This window comes from Rhododendron vialii, chromosome 8a (genome assembly GCF_030253575.1).
Source record: "Rhododendron vialii isolate Sample 1 chromosome 8a, ASM3025357v1".
Taxonomy (NCBI): Eukaryota; Viridiplantae; Streptophyta; class Magnoliopsida; order Ericales; family Ericaceae; genus Rhododendron; species Rhododendron vialii.
In genome coordinates this window covers 16,151,870-16,170,729 of record NC_080564.1, presented here as the reverse complement: position 1 = coordinate 16,170,729, position 18,860 = coordinate 16,151,870, and positions in this window count along the sequence as shown.

Genomic DNA, 18,860 nt, shown 5'->3' with positions numbered 1-18,860 from the left:
ATGCCATTTGGTTTGAAGAATGCTGGTCCTACCTACCAGAGAGCCGCTACGACCATTCTACACGACATGATGCACAAAGAGGTTGAGGCCTACGTGGACGACATGATTGCTAAATCAAAAACTCGAGAGGGGCACGTTCCCGTATTAAGGAAGTTTTTCGAGAGGCTCCGAAAGTTCCGCATGCGTCTCAATCCACAGAAATGCACCTTCGGAGTCACGGCAGGCAAGATGCTCGGTTTCATGATCACTTCACGTGGGATTGAGGTTGATCCATCAAAGATCAAAGCAGTGCTTGAAATGAAGCCACCAGAGACTGAAAAGGGAGTGCGAAGCTTTTTGGGGAAGGTTCAGTTCATCAGCAGATTCATCGCCAAGTTGACCTTAACTTGCGAGCCGATGTTTCGTCTACTCAAGAAGGACACCCCGTTTGTATGGTCAAACAGATGTCAGGCGGCCTTTATGTCCATTCAGAACTATCTGCAAAACCCGCCTGTCTTGATGCCACCAGTGCCTGGAAAGCCCTTGATTCTATACTTATCCGTGAGTTCTACATCCATGGGATGCTTGCTAGCTCAAGAGGGGGACCAGGGAGTTGAGAAGGCCGTTTACTACTTAAGTAAGAAAATGGTTGGGTCTGAAGAGCGCTACACCGCCTTGGAAAAAACGTGCTGGGCTTTGGTTTGGGCCTCTAAAAAGTTGAGACACTACATGCTGGCTTACCCAGTGAAGTTGATTTCTTGAATGGATCCACTCAAGTATCTGTTTGAGAAACCAGCCCTCACTGGTAAGTTAGCACGTTGGTTGCTCCTCTTAGCAGAATTCGATCTCGAATACGTCACGAGAAAGTCGGTGAAGGGACGAGCAATTGCTGAATTTTTGGCTGATCACCCTGTGGATGGACCGGAAGATGCAGATTTTGTGTTCCCAGATGAGGAAGTGCTAACCGTTGTCGAAGACGTTTGGACTCTTTTCTTCGATGGGGCGGCTAATCAGAAAGGATTTGGGATCGGGGTCTTGCTAGTCGCCCCTGATGGTTCTCATATTCCGCTTGCATTCAAACTCAACTTCGACGTTACAAACAACCAAGCTGAATATGAGGCCTGTATCGTGGGTATGGAGGCTGCCCTCACGCTTGGCGTTGAACGGCTCGAAGTCATCGGGGACTCCAATCTCGTTGTATCTCAAGCCAATGGGGACTGGAAGGTGCGTGAAGAGGGGTTGAAACCTTATCATCAGGATTTGGAGGGGCTAATTCCTTGCTTTAACAAAGTGACTTTCACCCACATCACCCGTTTGAAGAACCGGTTTGCCGATGCACTCGCGACCTTGGCTTCCATGGTCGAACTACCCTTCGGGGTCAAACTTCGCCCAGTCTTAATTGAACAGCGGGACCGCCCCGCTTATCAATATATCAACACCATCGATGATGTCGATGATGGCCTACCCTGGTACAATGACATATGGAACTTCGTCGAGAATGGCACGTATCCGGCTGAGGCCTCTAAAAAGGATCAGACGGCATTGCGGAGGATAGCCGCCCAGTACATCATTTGTGGGGGAAAGTTATATAGGAGGTCTCATTGCGGAATGCACCAGCTCTGTGTCAACGGGACCGAGGCCGTCAGAATCATGGAAGAGATCCACGAGGGGGTCTGTGGCCCTTACATGAGCAGCATCATGCTCGCTAGGAAAATCTTGCGCCAAGGCTATTTCTGGTCTACTATGGAATCCCAGTGTGTGGATTACGTGCGGCGGTGTCACAAATGCCAAATTCATGCTAATCTAATGCATGTTCCACCCTCTAACCTATTTGGCATGGCTTCGCCTTGGCCTTTCTCTGTATGGGGCATCGACGTCATCGGCATGGTTAGACCGTCTGCTTCAAATGGTCATAGGTTTATCCTCGTGGCGATAGATTATTTTACCAAATGGGTGGAGGCCGAATCTTATAAAACCCTAACCGCGGTTCAAGTCGCTCACTTCATCAGGAAAAACATCATCTACAGATATGGGGTTCCGCAAGCGTTTGTATCAGACAATGGGAGTCATTTCAAAGGCAAGGTCCTGGAACTCTTCGAAGAATTCAAGATCCAAATCCATCACTCAATGGTCTATCGTCCCCAAACAAATGGAGCAGTTGAAGCGGCCAACAAAAATGTCGAGACAATCATCAAGAAGTCTGCAGAGTCCGCCAGGGACTGGCATGAGCAACTGCCGTTAGCTCTTTGGGGTTATCGAACGTCGATTCGAACATCAACGGGGGCAACCCCCTATTCCTTGGTCTACGGGATGGAAGCAGTTCTCCCTATAGAGCTTGAGGTGCCATCTTTGAGGATCATGGTGGAATCGAAACTTTCGGAATCTGAATGGCTCAGTGGGAGATTTGTTGAACTCATGCTTTTTGATGAAAGGAGGCTTCGGGCCCTGTATCATGTTCAGGGGTATCAGCGGAGAATCGCCCGGGCATTCAACAAAAAAGTGAAGTCTAAAGACTTGATTGAAGGAGACATGGTCACGAAAGAGATTCGAGCGCCAATCTTTGACCCCCGCGGCAAATTTCGACCCAAGCGTTCCGGACCTTACATCATCAAGACCATCCTTTCTGGGGGAGCGGCTCAACTCATCGATCTCGACGGCAACGAATTCAGTTCTCTGGTTAACCTGGATCAACTCAAACGATACTATCCCTGAGAGAAGCTCGTTGGGCCGAAAACCACAAGGGTGGGCGGTTTCAAGCAAAAATTAGAGCAAGCCTGCTAGACCGAAAACCTGAGAAGGCGGTTTAGGCAAAAATAAATAGGCATCAATCAAAGCTCGCTAGGCTGAAAACTCGAAGCGGCAGCACTAGGCAAAATTTAGAGCGTAAAAGGAGAGCTAAAATACTCGAGTGAACCCTAGCCTGAACTAAGTGCTGACCTGATTCCTTGAAAGGGGATACGTAGGCAATCTCTCTGTGAGATTCGGTCACAATCCATCAACTTGATCCACGGTTTCCCATTACCAGAAGTTGACTTGATACTTGGGTGACACGGCGAGTCAACACTTGGATCAAAAGGGGAAAACTCTAGAACTTTCATTTTTATTCAAATTATAACTTCTATTACACAAGCTGAGCAATCTTAAAAAGAGTAAAGCATGAAAACAGAATAAAGTGCTCGAGGCCTTAACAGGCTCACGGTTTATTCTAGATGATCAGGGTTCGTCAGAAGTCAGTTGTTGTTTCACCTGCTTGCGATTTCCCTTCTTAGCCATGTTTGATATCGGTGCGTAAGTTCCGTACTGAAGTTTGGGTCAGCTCCTCCGAGTTGCCGCAAGCCCTAGTTGTGCTCATATCCTCTCAGATTCCGGGCAGTGAAAGCAGGGACTTGGAAATCTTCAGTCCCATCTCGGTGGAGTCCTTGGCTCATTCCTAGCTGACGAAGGATGCGTCCGGGGATGTAGAACGTGAAAGCGGTCAGCCCAGCTATCACTACTTTCTCGAAACCTGCAGAACTCAAGGCCATGTCTGGAATGTTTAAGGCTTCGTGCCACCATGTGATCTCGTTCGGCAGCATTTTTCTCATAAATGCGCACCATTGATGCACAGACATTTCCGGATAGATCATACCCCGCTGATGCATTCGGCCTGGCAAATGAGGCCAGTTTGCTTCCGGTGCTTTAAGCAATCCCAATTTGTCGGATAACCAGAGCTGCATGAATGGAAAAACAAGTGAGAAGTTACATAAAGCTTGAGAGAAAAGACAAGTGAGGAACTTCGATATAGCCTTAGCTGAGAGATGAGGTAAAAACAGAATGTGTGAAAGCCGAAAAAAGGTGAGCTGAGTGAGAACTACGCTAACCTGCAGTAATAGTGGACTACCGCCGAACACGTCTGTTTGGCCGGAAGAAACCAAATCCAAACCTATGAGTGTCTCTGCCAGAACCAGTGGTACCACGTTTCTTCGGGCACCCATTTGAGCGGCGACGCTCACCAGCATGGGGTTGACTTGCCCATTCGGAGATACCAGTAAATAGGCGGCCAGCACGCCGATTGCCAGAGCAAATCGACGCCGAGCCTGCACGGCTATATTCTCTACGTCCCCCTCTGGCCCATACCACTCCATTAGGCGCATGATATTGATTTGCCCTCCAGTTAGAAAACTTTCAGTCGCTCCTCTAGTAATATCAAGACTTGACTGTAGGAGTTTTGGCATATTTTTCCTATAAAGTGGCACAACTATCACGCTCGAGGCGACTCCTTGGAGGTATGCCTGGAATTCTTCCACGGTTGGACACAGCTCATTAACCCCAAACCTGAACACGTGAACCTCTGGGTCCCAGAATTGTAAGGCTGCCCTCAGAAATTCAGGACGAACCCTCACATTGCGGAGGAAACTGTAGGGAGGTATTCCCGAGCAGGTACATTTAGTTATCGAACACGTGATGTCTAGGAACACGTGGTAAATACGACTAGACTTACCGCCGAGTAGTTCGGTGAACAGCGATATGGACCAGTGATATGAGAAGTCATGGCTATAAATAGACTGTTCGGTTATGATACAGCCGAACAGATGATGTAAAGAACCTAGCACGTGATACGAGTGATCACGGGTTGAAAGCAATGCAATCGATATCCGAATAAATGGTACGTGGGACCATAGTTTGAATATAGACAGGACAGTCATCATGCTAAACAAGTGTTCGGCAATATGGACCAGTGACATGAGAAGTCAATGGTCCAGGAAGGTTGTACGGGCTCAAGGACCAGTTACATGTGAGTTAACTGGTCCAAGACGTCTGTTCGGCTATGAGACGGCCGAACAAAGATGGAACTCCAATCGAGAGTAGGAGCAGAGAGAATACTCTGGAAGATTCCAGAATAGTCATGTCTCATATAGGAATAAAGATCCCAAGAATATAGGATCTGAGAAAGATACCCAACGAGTATGGGATGTTCGGCTCTTAAAGGAAAAGAATCCTAAAAGGACTCTTTTCCATAAACTGATAAAGGAAACGAGACTCCTTGATATCCTGGGTTTCCTATACGAGTTAGGAATCCTATGGCAATAAGGATGCTTGGACAGCAAGCATCCATAAATCTATAAATATGAGGAAAACCTAGAGGTGAGAGGTACGCAATATTGCATTATTATTGCTTTCCTACTGATAATTAGGGCTGAGTTTTCTAGTACGTGATACTAACAAAAGCATCGGAGGGCCTTTGCCACGAGAGGCAAAGGTGCACTCACCCCCTGTCTATTTTGCAGATTAGGGTTCAGACGTCGAGCTAGGGTTCCGGTGAAGAGGCACGAATAAGCCGTTGCAATCCAGTTGATCCGAAGCGTCAATTGTTTTCATCCCCCTACAATTGGCGCCGTCTGTGGGAAACGAAAGAATTCCCTTTTGAAATACGACCATGGTGGAAGTAACTCCAGCAACGCCGCATGAACCAAAAGATGTGTTAGATGAGGGAAGGGACAAATCACCACCTGGGGCTCCGAGAAAGCCCCAGGGTGGGCACAGAAGGAACACGAGTAAGGACCGCCCCCTTACCGTGCATCATAACTCCAAAAATAGAGGAGATGGAGAGACGGCTTCGAGATCCACGAGAAGGAGTAAATCCCATCAAAGGGATGAATCGATCGCGCACTCCAGGAGTGTGCACCATAGTGACGACGTTCTTGATAGGAAGAGGCAAGAAGTCGAGGAGTATGCTCGTCTGATTAAAAAACGAGAGCATGAGATCAGAGAATTGGAAAGAATTAGGGATCATCCGGAGGATTCTGGCCTGTCTCGAAGAAATTCTAGAGGCAATAGGTATGCTGTGGTACCATACAGAAAAGCTCCTTCACGAGGAAGAAGGAGCAGAAGCGGGAGCAGAAGTCCTGTTAGAGGGCGTCATGAAGTTTCTCCACGAAAAAGGGGAAGAAAAAGTAGAAGCCGAACACCGGAGAGAAGGACTTCTTCACGAAAAAGGAAGAGCAGAGACCGGAGTTCTACCCCCGAGGAAGAGGACACGAGAAAGCATCATCGAGACAGGTACGAGAGACCTGATGCTGATTGGGTCAAGACCTCGGCCCATAAGTCAAAGGAGCAAGAGGATGGGACAGTAACTGCACGAGAAGCAGCACGCAAGGCCCTGAGTAATATTGCAGCCTCCCCCTTTACAAGGAGGCTACAAGAAGCAAGGTTGCCGAGCAGAGTGAAGCACGGTGCATTCGTACTTTACGAGACAAATACGGATCCCGTAGCTCACATACAACATTACCAACAGGCCATGTTTATGCATGAGGGGGATGATTCCATCTTGTGCAAGATGTTTCCCTCCAGTCTTGGCAAGGTGGCTTTATCCTGGTTTCATAAGTTGGCCCCACGATCCATACGAGGATGGAGGCAGTTGGCGGAGGAATTCACTGCTCGGTTTTTAACAAGCAGAAAGGCCCCAAAGACTTTTGAGATTCTTTCTACCATGAAGCAGGAGGAGAACGAGCAGATCGGGGATTATGCAAAGAAGTACTGGGAAACTTTCAACGAGATTGAAAGTTGCAGTGAAGAGTATGCAATTGCTACGTTCAAAACTGGTTTGCCTGTTCGGGGAGAGCTGCGCCGTTCATTGAATAAACATCCAGTAGCCACCTTGGCTAAATTGATGGAACGGATAGAGCAACACGCCAGAATGGAGGATGACATACTCCGTGAGGATGGCAGGACGGTTGCCGAACAGCAGAAGACACCTGCCAAAAAGGTGGATAAGCCTGAACCCAAGTCTTACAAAGACAGAAGGGAGTACGGACAGGCTAAGAAAGAGCCATACAAAGACAAGCAAGCTCCTGACCCCAAGTCCTTCTTCTCTATCACTACGGTTTGGAAGGAGCCAATATACAGGATTCTTTATCGAATAAAGAATCAGCCATATTTTAAATGGCCCCCAAGTCTAGGTGGAGATAAAGATGCAAAACGTGCTACGAATCAGCACTGCAGTTATCACAAGGATTGGGGCCATATGACCGAGGATTGTGAGGTATACAAGAGGCACCTTGATGATTTCGTCTCTCGAGGCTATCTCAAGGAGTTTATCCAGGAGGACCCTAAAGAGAAAGGGAAGGTCATGGAACTGGGTAACGAGCAACACCCTAAAGGCGTGATCCATATGATACATGGGTTGGCTGCACCTTATACGAGGAGTGAGGTGAGGCTGTTGCAAAGACAGGTCAAGCATGATCAGCACGTGATGCGGTTGGGAAACAAGAGAGGGCGAGAGACTAATGCATGCAACGAGAGCATGGCATTCAGTGACGATGACTTGGCGGAGATCCAAATACCCCACAATGATGCATTGGTCGTAACCCTACGAGTTGGGGAATACGACATCGAAAGAATTCTAGTGGACTCGGGGAGCTGTACAGAGGTGTTGTACTATGATGCATTCAAGAAGCTGGGCCTGGCCCAATCGGACTTGGAACAATCAACAACACCTCTAATTGGGTTCGGTGCAGGAGCAGTTTGGCCCCTGGGAAGGGTGACTCTACCTGTTCGGGCTGGATCAGTAGTGTTAAGAACAGACTTTTTGGTAGTCGATGTCCCATCTTCCTATAACGCGATTATAGGGAGGACGTGGTTGCACAAAATGAGAGCAGTCTCCTCGACTTATCACCAGATGGTGAAATTTCCAGGATCAAATGGGATTGAAGTCCTTAAAGGAAACCAGAAGGTGGCACAGCAATGCTTGATTTCCATCATCAAAACAGCCCCGAAGGTCCACCATGTTCACACACTAGAAGTACCAGATCAACCAATCATCGAGGATGTTGGGAGAAGCCCGGCTGAAAAAGTGGTTGAGGGCCTGGAGAAGATTCAGATCAACGAGATTGATCCTGAAAGATATTTTTTGATTGGGAAATCATTATCAGCAAACGAAAAGGCTGAGTCAATAAGATTTCTAAAGGAATATATTGATGTTTTTGCATGGGTGCCAGAGGAAATGCCCGGGGTGGATGCAGACGTGATCTGTCATCATTTAAACATTGACCCTCAACACAAGCCGATCATTCAGAAAAAACGAAGGGCTGCCGCGCAGCATGTAGATGCAGTGATTGAAGAGGTCGATCGTTTATTAGAGGCCAAGGCAATACGTGAAGTCTATTACCCAGAGTGGTTATCCAACACTGTTGTGGTAAAGAAGAAGAACGGAAAGTGGCGTGTCTGCGTGGACTTCACAGACTTCACAAAGCATGTCCTAAGGACAGTTTTCCTTTGCCTAGGATTGACCAATTGGTTGATGCAACATCTGGCTACGAGCGAATGAGTTTTCTCGATGCATATCGAGGATATCATCAGATTGCTATGTTCGAACCTGATCAAGAGAAGACTTCGTTCATCACACCACGAGGGTTATACTGTTACAGTGTCATGCCGTTTGGGCTGAGGAATGCTGGGGCTACATACCAAAGACTTGCAACCATTATGTTCAAGAAGCTCATCGGGAAGACTTTGGAAGTTTACATAGATGATATGGTGGTAAAGAGTCGAGAAAAGGGAGGGCATATTTCTGATCTAAAGGAAGTGTTCGAAATCCTGAGGAAGTATAAATTAAAGCTCAACGCCTCGAAGTGTGCGTTTGGAGTTGACTCAGGAAAATTCCTGGGTCATTTGGTAACTTTGAGAGGGATAGAGGCAAATCCCGATCAGATTGATGCCTTACAAAGATTACAGAGTCCCAAAACTACCAAGGAAGTCCAAAGGCTGACTGGGATGGCAGCAGCACTTAACAGATTCATCAGCAGGTCAAGCGACAAATGCAGACCCTTTTTTCAGTTATTGAAAAAAAGGGAGGGATTTGAATGGGGAGCAGAATGTGAACAAGCTTTCCAGGACCTGAAGAAGTACCTGGCCGAGCCCCCACTGTTGTCAACTCCACAGCCTGGTGAGTCTTTAATTCTGTACTTAGCTGTTTCCGAGCATGCAGTAAGTGCAGTCTTGTTGAAGGACTTGGGGATCGAACAAATCCCCATCTATTATGTTAGCAAGACGTTGTTGAATGCAGAGACGAGATATCTGCCTTTAGAAAAACTTGTCCTGGCACTTAGGACAGCAACCAGGAAATTGCCACACTACTTCCAAAGCCATAAGGTTGTGGTTTATACTGAGTATCCATTAAAATCACTGCTTCGAAAGGCAGATTTCTCGGGACGGATCTCGACATGGTCCGTAGAGTTAAGTCAGTATGATCTCGAGTATCAGCCACGTACAGCAATTAAAGGCCAGGTATTGGCTGATTTTGTGGCAGAGTTTTCCCCCACTGTTGCTCCTTTGCCTCCTACGAGAAAGGAACAGGCAGCTAAGACATCATCCTTGAAGGATCAACCCGTAGCCGAACAGGATCCCAAAGAATGGAAGTTATTCGTTGATGGATCAGCGTGCAATACTGGTTCTGGAATTGGAGTTGTCCTCTTTCCTCCTCAAGGAGTTCTCATTGAACTCTCTGTTCGGCTTGGATTCAGTGCATCGAATAATGTGGCTGAATATGAAGCACTCTTGGCTGGGTTAAGAAGTGCGAAGACCCTTAAAGCAGAACGGGTCAGGGTGTATTGTGATTCCCAGCTTGTTGTGAATCAACTGTCCGGAGAGTACGAGACTCGGAATGAAAAGATGGTAGCCTACGTGCAGGCAGCAAAAGACTTGCTTGATACCTTCGAGAGGGTATATATTGAGCAAATAAGTTCTGGACAGAATGCTCATGCAGACTCTTTAGCTTGGTTGGCTGCAGCAGTACCAACAGAGTTTAAAAGAAGGGTGGCAGTAGAATACCTCAATGAGCCGAGCATTGGGAGGAGTGTAGACTTGGTCTTGGACGTGAACCAAGGACCAAGTTGGATGGACCCAATAATGGAGTTCTTACGAGACGAGATACTCCCTTCTGATAAAAAGGAGGCCCACAAGATAAGAGTCAAATCTGCTAGGTTTTGGCTGTCCCCAGAGGGTAAGTTGTATAGGAAATCCTTTACGGGTCCCTATTTGCTATGCGTACATCCTGAGATGGTACAGAAGTTCCTTCATGAAATCCACGAGGGAACATGTGGGAGCCATGCTGGAGGCAGATCTATTGCCCACCGAGCAATTACTCAAGGCTACTGGTGGCCACACATGCAAGAAGATGCAAAGGTGTATGTAAAGATTTGTGAGAAATGTCAAAAGTTCTCACCAATGATTCGAACACCCGCCGAAGATCTGGTGCCATTAACAAGTCCCTGGCCTTTTGCTCAATGGGGGATGGATATCGTGGGTCCATTGCACAAAGCAACTGGGAATCGAAAATTCCTGCTTGTTGCAACTGACTATTTTACAAAGTGGATTGAGGCAGAACCACTGGCCAAAATCACTGAGCCTATGATAGAAAGGTTCGTGTGGAAAAGCATCATCACTCGTTTTGGGGTTCCTTATTCATTGATTACAGACAATGGATCCCAATTTCAGAAGAAATTCAAGACTTTTTGTGCCCAATATGGAATAAGAAATTTTTATTCCACCCCAGCCTACCCTCAGAGTAATGGGCAAGCAGAGGCATCCAATAAAACTATCCTAGATGGGATAAAGAAGAGGTTGGACAAAGCAAAGGGAAAATGGCCTGATGAGTTACCGTTAGTTTTGTGGGCTCACCGAACAACGCCTAGGAGGTCTACGGGAGAGACCCCCTATTCGTTGGCATTTGGAACAGAGGCTGTTATACCTCTGGAAGTGGGTCTGCCGACCAACAGGACAGCTTTGGTTGAGAGTGGAGGCAATGACAGGGCCCTTCAAATCGAGCTTGACCTTGCCGAGGAGAGGAGAGAAAAAGCCTTGGTACATCTTGCTTCTTACCAAGAACAGCTGATGAAAAGCTACAACAAGCATGTTCACCCTCGAGAATTTGGTGTTGGGGACCTTGTGCTACGAAAAGTGCTCGGCAACACCAAGGTGGCTAACGAAGGCAAGCTGGGGGCCAACTGGGAGGGCCCATATAGAGTAACTGAGATTATAGGCATAGGAGCCTATCGATTGGCAGATTTGGATGGTGATCCAATTCCAAGGCCTTGGAATGTTCATAATTTACGAAAATTCTTTGTTTAGAAGTATTAAATCCTGTTTTGGATTTACACTACGTGATTGTGTGGGAATTACGAATATAATTCCTTTGTTCTAGTTTTGATTATTTTTTAAAACAAGGGTACGAGTAACGCCCTCTTGCGTTTTACAGATTATGAATAAAATCACTTCTTTCGAATAACTGTTGTGGTATTTAAATACGAACTACGAGTTTGGTTCTCCTTATTCGTATTGGGGAGCAAGGTATACCTTTTGAGTATGTGAAACTTAAAAGTTTTATACATTTTTAAGTACGTGGCACTTAACAAATACAAGTACGAAACACTTGTATAGAATCCCAAGTATGTGAAACCTGGGTATACATTTGAATGCAAGTATGAACACACTTGTATGTATTTTCTTAAAGTACGTGATACTTAGCAAGTATGAAAATACTTGTGTGTTTTCTTTTAACAAATACAAGTACGAAATACTTGTATGGACGTTCAAAGTACGAGATACTTATATGGTGTTTTAAGTACGTGATACTTGAGAACCTATATTGGCTTGACTTAAAATGTAAGCCACATTTAGTTCAGTACGTGAAACTGAGACACAAGTATACTTGTAAAATTTTCAAGTATGAAACACTTGTAAGATTTTCAAAACATTAAGTACGTGAAACTTAAACACAAGTACGAAACACTTGTGTGATGTTCTAAATACGTGATACTTAGGCGATTTTGTGTGAGTACGTGATACTTAACAAGTATGAATACACTTGTAAAGTACTAAACTTAAAACAGTACGAGACACTGGGAAACAAATGTTTTTAAGTACGTGAAACTTAGACTCAATACAAAATAAGCATGTTTGTAGGATTTGCTTAAAGTACGAATACTTATGCACATAAACGATGCTTAAACAGTACGAAATACTTAGATTGAAATTGCATACGAACAGATGCAGCAAACATGGAAGCCGAGCAAAAAAAGTTATGCCACGAAGGGCCGAATACCTGTTTTAAAATAAAGTATTGATAGTACTGCTACCACGCAGGGTAAAGAAGGCTATGGTCATGCAAGACCAGCCGGATGATTTATCTTAATCTAGGTTCTGAACCTCAGGAGGGACGGCAGCCTCAGCAACAGCAGCAGCAGTTTGTACCTCTGGGATAACTATCTCAGTGGTCATTTCCTGAACAGATGGTTGCACGTCATTTTGTGATTCAACTTGTATATCTTCATCAACATCTGCAAAATTGTCAATCTGTTGATCAACATCATCTGCTTGAGCTGCAACTTGGCGACTTGGTAGATCATTCTCAACCCATAGGGGAGAGTCCTCAGCAACTCCTGCCTTTGTAAGGCATGCCTCCCAGCAGGCAACCCAGATTTGATCTTGAATATCAGGCATCTGCTCGACGTAACTTGATGTTGTGGCGTCGAAACCCTTCTGATAACCATCTTCAAAAGATGCCTTTTTGGTGCTGTCCATCTCGGCCAAAACATGATGAAGGCTCTCCTCTGTGGTCTCAAGCTTGCCCTTTGTTTCAGACAAATCAGCTTTAGCTTTATCTCTCTCCCTCTCTAATCTCGTAACTGTTCGGATTAGCCTGGTGTTGTCATTTAAAAGCCTGATCCTCTCGGCTTCAGCTTCCTGGAATTTTTGGCCCAGTACGACCATTTTTTGGATAAACTAAAGCAAATAACAAAACGTAAGTAACTTTTCTCTTAAATATTACAACATTGGAGCTTTTAAAAAGAGAAGTTTATGTTACCTTGATTCCACTGACGAGACCAGTGGACACAAGCCGATCAGGGGGAGACGAAGACTCTTTCTGTAAGTCAACAGGGAGTAACAATCCTTGGGCCAGAGCAAGTGCTGTTTCCGACGAACTAGCACTGTCCCCGACGTGAACGGGACGGTCTCCTCTAGTGAATAGAGGAGTCCATGTTTGAGGAAGTACTTGGGTAGTTGGTGAAACGGGGTGATGTGTTTCGGTATCTGCTTGAGACGCAGTACCAGTTGGGTCTTCTGATCTAGGCCGTTTGTCTCTGTGAGCATCACTGGCCTCTATGGTAGTCTCCACTTCACGAGATGAAGTGGAGCGGTTCGAACCTCCTCTGTTGCGACGGGGTGCAGAGGGGGCGTTCCCTGTGGAAGCTACCCGACCAGATCCCCGTCCCCGAGAAGAGACGGTGAGGAGGGAGCTGAGGTTTAAAGGCTGACGTGTCATGGTGCTTGAGTTAGGAGAAAATTGAGAATAACCTGAAGAGGATGATTGACTGGTGTCAAGATTCAATACTGGCTGTTCGGGTTGAAGAGGAATGACCTGTCTGGATCTTCGAACTCTAACTCGAGGTAATGGAACACCTTCGGAAATAGGGATTTCACCCAATTGACCAGCTACAGTTACCCCTGCGTTAGCTCTTGTGCTCCTAGGCTGAGGAGCAGTCGATGTAGAGGCAGCGCTGGTGCTAGGATGAGCGAGCCTCCTGTCGATGACACCTCTGTACGCAGGATCGTATCCCAGAAGCACGTCAGCGTCACGACCCCGACCAGCTGTTCGGGTACCAGGCACGCCTTTATATTTCAGAACTTTGTTAATGTCCTCTGTTCGGATGTTGCTTGGTGTACGTCTGGGACGATGATTAACGTTTTCAGCTGCAAAATTCAAATTGAAAAACCAAATTTAGTCCATGAGAAAAGCTACGAGAAAGCAGTAAATGAAGAATTGTAAAAGAGGAAAATCAAGAGCATACGTGGATAGCCCCATATGTGGGGGCAATGGAGCCCCAGCACTTGGCCATCTTCCCCTAAAGGCTCGAATGCTCCAGTTACATAGAGGAAGTCGATCTCATGGTCACGAGCAGAATCTGGCAGATTGAGCACGAAGCGCTTCTCTGCCCTCCTAACTTTGAAGTAGTAAGTATTGTACTCAGGGTTTAGTACTATACTATACCACCACTGGATGTCCCAGATTCCTAAATTGGTTTCTAGAATCCCATTTAGGGCTATAGTCCCCATTATCAGTCTAAAAACGTTCGTAGAAACTTGCATGGGTGTAAGACGGTACCAGCTTAAAATCTGGCGGAGGAGTGGATGAAGGGGGAAACGGACCCCGCCTTCGACAATGGACACGATTGGGATACACATTCTATCCCACGATCCAGCATCCCTATCCGCTCCTAATGGAGCGAGTTCAAGCCCTACGTTTTCAGGGATATTGTATTTTTCTCTAAATGCCGCCATGGCAGCAGGGGTATCACAAAGCTTCCTAAACTTACTGGGTCTAGGAGGGTTGTCATCCGCCATGAGTATATTCAGAAAAGAAGAAAAGATGGAAATGGGTACGAATTGAAACCCTAGAAACGACCCATCAAATCTGAGAATGAGATCTCAGATAGAAACCTAAGAAGAAGAAGGGGAATGAGAGCAAGAATCTTACGAGAATATTGTGACGATTCCCTGGAATCCAATCGAGTTTGCAGGCGGCGGCAATGGCGGAAAGCTTTACGGAGAAAAACTGAAAGTTTGAATGTTTTGGATGAAAAACCAAAGAGAGCCCTTTCAGGGGTTTAAGGGTAAGAGACGGAGACGAAACGTCTCCTCTCACGCCGTTACAGGAAAAAGTAATGGAAAGCAGAAACCGTTCTGACGCCGTTTCATAGAACGTCAGTTCGAAGTTAATGCTAGGCATATGAAACGTGCCACGTGGAGTCGTTTACCCCGAAATGGTATAATGACGTAGGCGCCAAAAGGCATCAATAAGATATCGAAATTATTACTGCACGGGATCAAAAGAGTTTGGTCTAGATAGAATTCTGTTTCTAAGCATCACATATTGCCCCCGAACAGTGGTAAATATATGAAGCTGGGGAGCAATTGTAGGGAGCTATTCCAAAGTTTGAATGTTTTGGATGAAAAACCAAAGAGAGCCCTTTCAGGGGTTTATGGGTAAGAGACGGAGACGAAACGTCTCCTCTCACGCCGTTACAGGAAAAAGTAACGGAAAGCAGAAACCGTTCTGACGCCGTTTCATAGAACGTCAGTTCGAAGTTAATGCTAGGCATATGAAACGTGCCACGTGGAGTCGTTTACCCCGAAATGGTATAATGACGTAGGCGCCAAAAGGCATCAATAAGATATCGAAATTATTACTGCACGGGATCAAAAGAGTTTGGTCTAGATAGAATTCTGTTTCTAAGCATCACATATTGCCCCCGAACAGTGGTAAATATATGAAGCTGGGGAGCAATTGTAGGGAGGTATTCCCGAGCAGGTACATTTAGTTATCGAACACGTGATGTCTAGGAACACGTGGTAAATACGACTAGACTTACCGCCGAGTAGTTCGGTGAACAGCGATATGGACCAGTGATATGAGAAGTCATGGCTATAAATAGACTGTTCGGTTATGATACAGCCGAACAGATGATGTAAAGAACCTAGCACGTGATACGAGTGATCACGGGTTGAAAGCAATGCAATCGATATCCGAATAAATGGTACGTGGGACCATAGTTTGAATATAGACAGGACAGTCATCATGCTAAACAAGTGTTCGGCAATATGGACCAGTGACATGAGAAGTCAATGGTCCAGGAAGGTTGTACGGGCTCAAGGACCAGTTACATGTGAGTTAACTGGTCCAAGACGTCTGTTCGGCTATGAGACGGCCGAACAAAGATGGAACTCCAATCGAGAGTAGGAGCAGAGAGAATACTCTGGAAGATTCCAGAATAGTCATGTCTCATATAGGAATAAAGATCCCAAGAATATAGGATCTGAGAAAGATACCCAACGAGTATGGGATGTTCGGCTCTTAAAGGAAAAGAATCCTAAAAGGACTCTTTTCCATAAACTGATAAAGGAAACGAGACTCCTTGATATCCTGGGTTTCCTATACGAGTTAGGAATCCTATGGCAATAAGGATGCTTGGACAGCAAGCATCCATAAATCTATAAATATGAGGAAAACCTAGAGGTGAGAGGTACGCAATATTGCATTATTATTGCTTTCCTACTGATAATTAGGGCTGAGTTTTCTAGTACGTGATACTAACAAAAGCATCGGAGGGCCTTTGCCATGAGAGGCAAAGGTGCACTCACCCCCTGTCTATTTTGCAGATTAGGGTTCAGACGTCGAGCTAGGGTTCCGGTGAAGAGGCACGAATAAGCCGTTGCAATCCAGTTGATCCGAAGCGTCAATTGTTTTCATCCCCCTACAGAAACGGAATGCAGCCAGCCCGTGAAACCGGAATGACAGCCAATCCCCGGCAACAAAAGCCGAAAGCCATGGGCTAATCAAGGCCGGAAGGTTATTTGCCATTCTTCTTCTCGTGGGATTCTCAAACTGTGGGAGGGATGCTTTCCATTTGCAAGAGTGTTGGCCTCTTTATAGACAGAATGCATAGAGTGTTGTCCTTTCCCAGTGTAAATATCCATACAACGTGGCATTCTCTTCTCCAAAGTAAAGACGTCTCTGCACTGTCCCCTGAAGTACTCTGAGCAGATGGAGGGTGATGACAAGGTTGGGTCGTCCTAAAAATTTGAAATGGTCAAAGAGGGATGGCCTGGCACGGGCCGACCGTCACGCGATGGTGCCATTTCATTGCGCGAATGACCCTTATCCACTTCATCGCGCGATGGAATCAATGCCTCGCGCGACGGTTCAGCCTGCATTTTGACAGATTGCACCAGCTATTGTCCAATTTTGGTCGCTTCCTGTTCGAAGGGTACTTTTGCAACTTTTGTGGTTCCGGCAAGTCACTATGGGCATATGCAACCATATCCAAGCATCGGATTCGAGATATTGCGTTTAACGAGGTTTTTGAACCCTCGGTGGCTCGTTTCAAGGCCAAATGAGCATTTCGAGAGTTCGAAACTCGGTCCGAAGGTTCGTGTCCTTTTCTCTCAGGCCATACAGGTCATGGCGGCCAAATATGACTGTACGAAGGTGTCGGTTTCAGTCCGGGACATAATAGAGTCATGTTTTTCCATCTCGTATCCGTTTTGTGTCCTTCGTAAGGTTTTCGGGCAATTTTGCGTTTCGGGAGGTGTTTCTCGAATCTGTCAGCTCTCGTAGGTCATTCTATATATACATGACCTCATGGAAGCGTCCCTTTTATCCAAGATGGGGTGTTTTAGGTTTTGACTTGTGAATGTCCAATATTTCATTCCCTCGTATCCTCGTATCCTGACCGTATCCTGGGGTACATTTTCGTTTTTCCTCTAAGTCAATTATGTCTGTGCATATGTGTGCGTTTGTGAACAGTCTTAGTACATTATCAATGCAAGCATGGTATTAGTGGCAAGCGTTTATTTATTCTAAGTTCATTACAAGAGTAAAATAAACCGAAAATGCAAATTTTGTAGCTAATCCATAATCTATCCATGTCAAAGTAAGGAAGACTACTGTGCGTGCGGCGCTTCGGCCGCTCAAAGTCATCATGTCAACGCGGGCACCCTCGCCCATCAAGTCAAAAAGGCACACAGGCCCCAAAAACATGTATCAAGTATCAACTAAGGCACTCCGACCTTCCATCTATCTACGCGGGCGCGCAGGCCCAAAAAGCAAAAATCAAAGATGTGGAAAGAGAAATGAGGCTTCTTAGTAGCCCTCAGCCCTCTCCGAACCAATTGCCATCTCCGTCGTCGTCGTCGTCGTCGTCTCTCTCTCTAGGATCCTGTCTAAAACCAGGATCGTCCGCTGAGTCGTCAGAACCGCTGTTGGCAGGCGTCTCCTCGTCTTCTTCTTCTTCTTCTCCCTCCTCTTCCTCTTCTTCCTCAGAATCCTCGAGCAGGATCAGCCGCTTCTTGCGGACCGGCTCGTCTTGCGAGGGCCTTTGGCGCATCTTCAATTGATACCTCTCCTCGGCGCACGCCACGGCCTCTCGCGCCACCTCCTCAGTCACAACAGGTGGCTGTACGCCCCGTGTCTGTGGTCTAGTAGTAGGTGGAGGAGCAGGAATCCTAGTTGATAGCTTCTTTTGTGGAGGCTCTCTCGCGTTTTTTCTCCTAGGAGCCGCCCGTCCCTGTGTCTGCATTGTAAATTTTTGCACATTTAGTATACATTCTATGTGTTATATGTTTGCAAGTAGGTACAATCAAATTTCAAAGATAACGGCAATTATGGTATACTATGTATCAAGCAAAGCATGCATATGTCAAGTATCGAATGCAGGAATGTATCGTTTCTCTGAAGGATATACCTGAGATCTCTGAGCTGCCGGTGGTGGGTAGCGCGAGTCCAAAGGCAGGCCACTTGCCGCCCGCCTTATCACGTTCTCCAGTGCAAGCATACGCCGAACGGCCTTGTTCGCCCACTCATTGGGCACCTGCAAGAATAATTTGAATATGAGCAATGGAGCAATGTTTCAAGATTTTATGGAAGTACAATAATGAAGGATGCAATGTCTTACCGGCACGATGACGGGCGTTGGCTCAACTCTGGCAGGAACTAGGTGTAGCTCGGCCGGGTTGCCCTGAGAGTCCACCACTGCTATATGCCATGTCAACTCTGGTGGCCCACTTCTCACAGGTCCACTCGAACCACATCTCGCACGGCTCTCACTGCTACTCTGCCTCACAGTGATGGCTCTCCTCTCCTCAGCAGCTCCACGGGCCTGACTCCGGACCTCCCTGAATTCTCACACTCTCAGCGGCCCCGCCAAGCGCTCTCTCTGGTAAACTGCATAGTCCATGCCGGGACGCAGGTAGCGTGTCAAGTCGGTGTTAGGCCGCGTGAAGATCTCTAGCTCGGCCAACATGTACTCCCCTGTGTGTGAAGCCCGTGGTGGAAGCGGTCCAGGCAC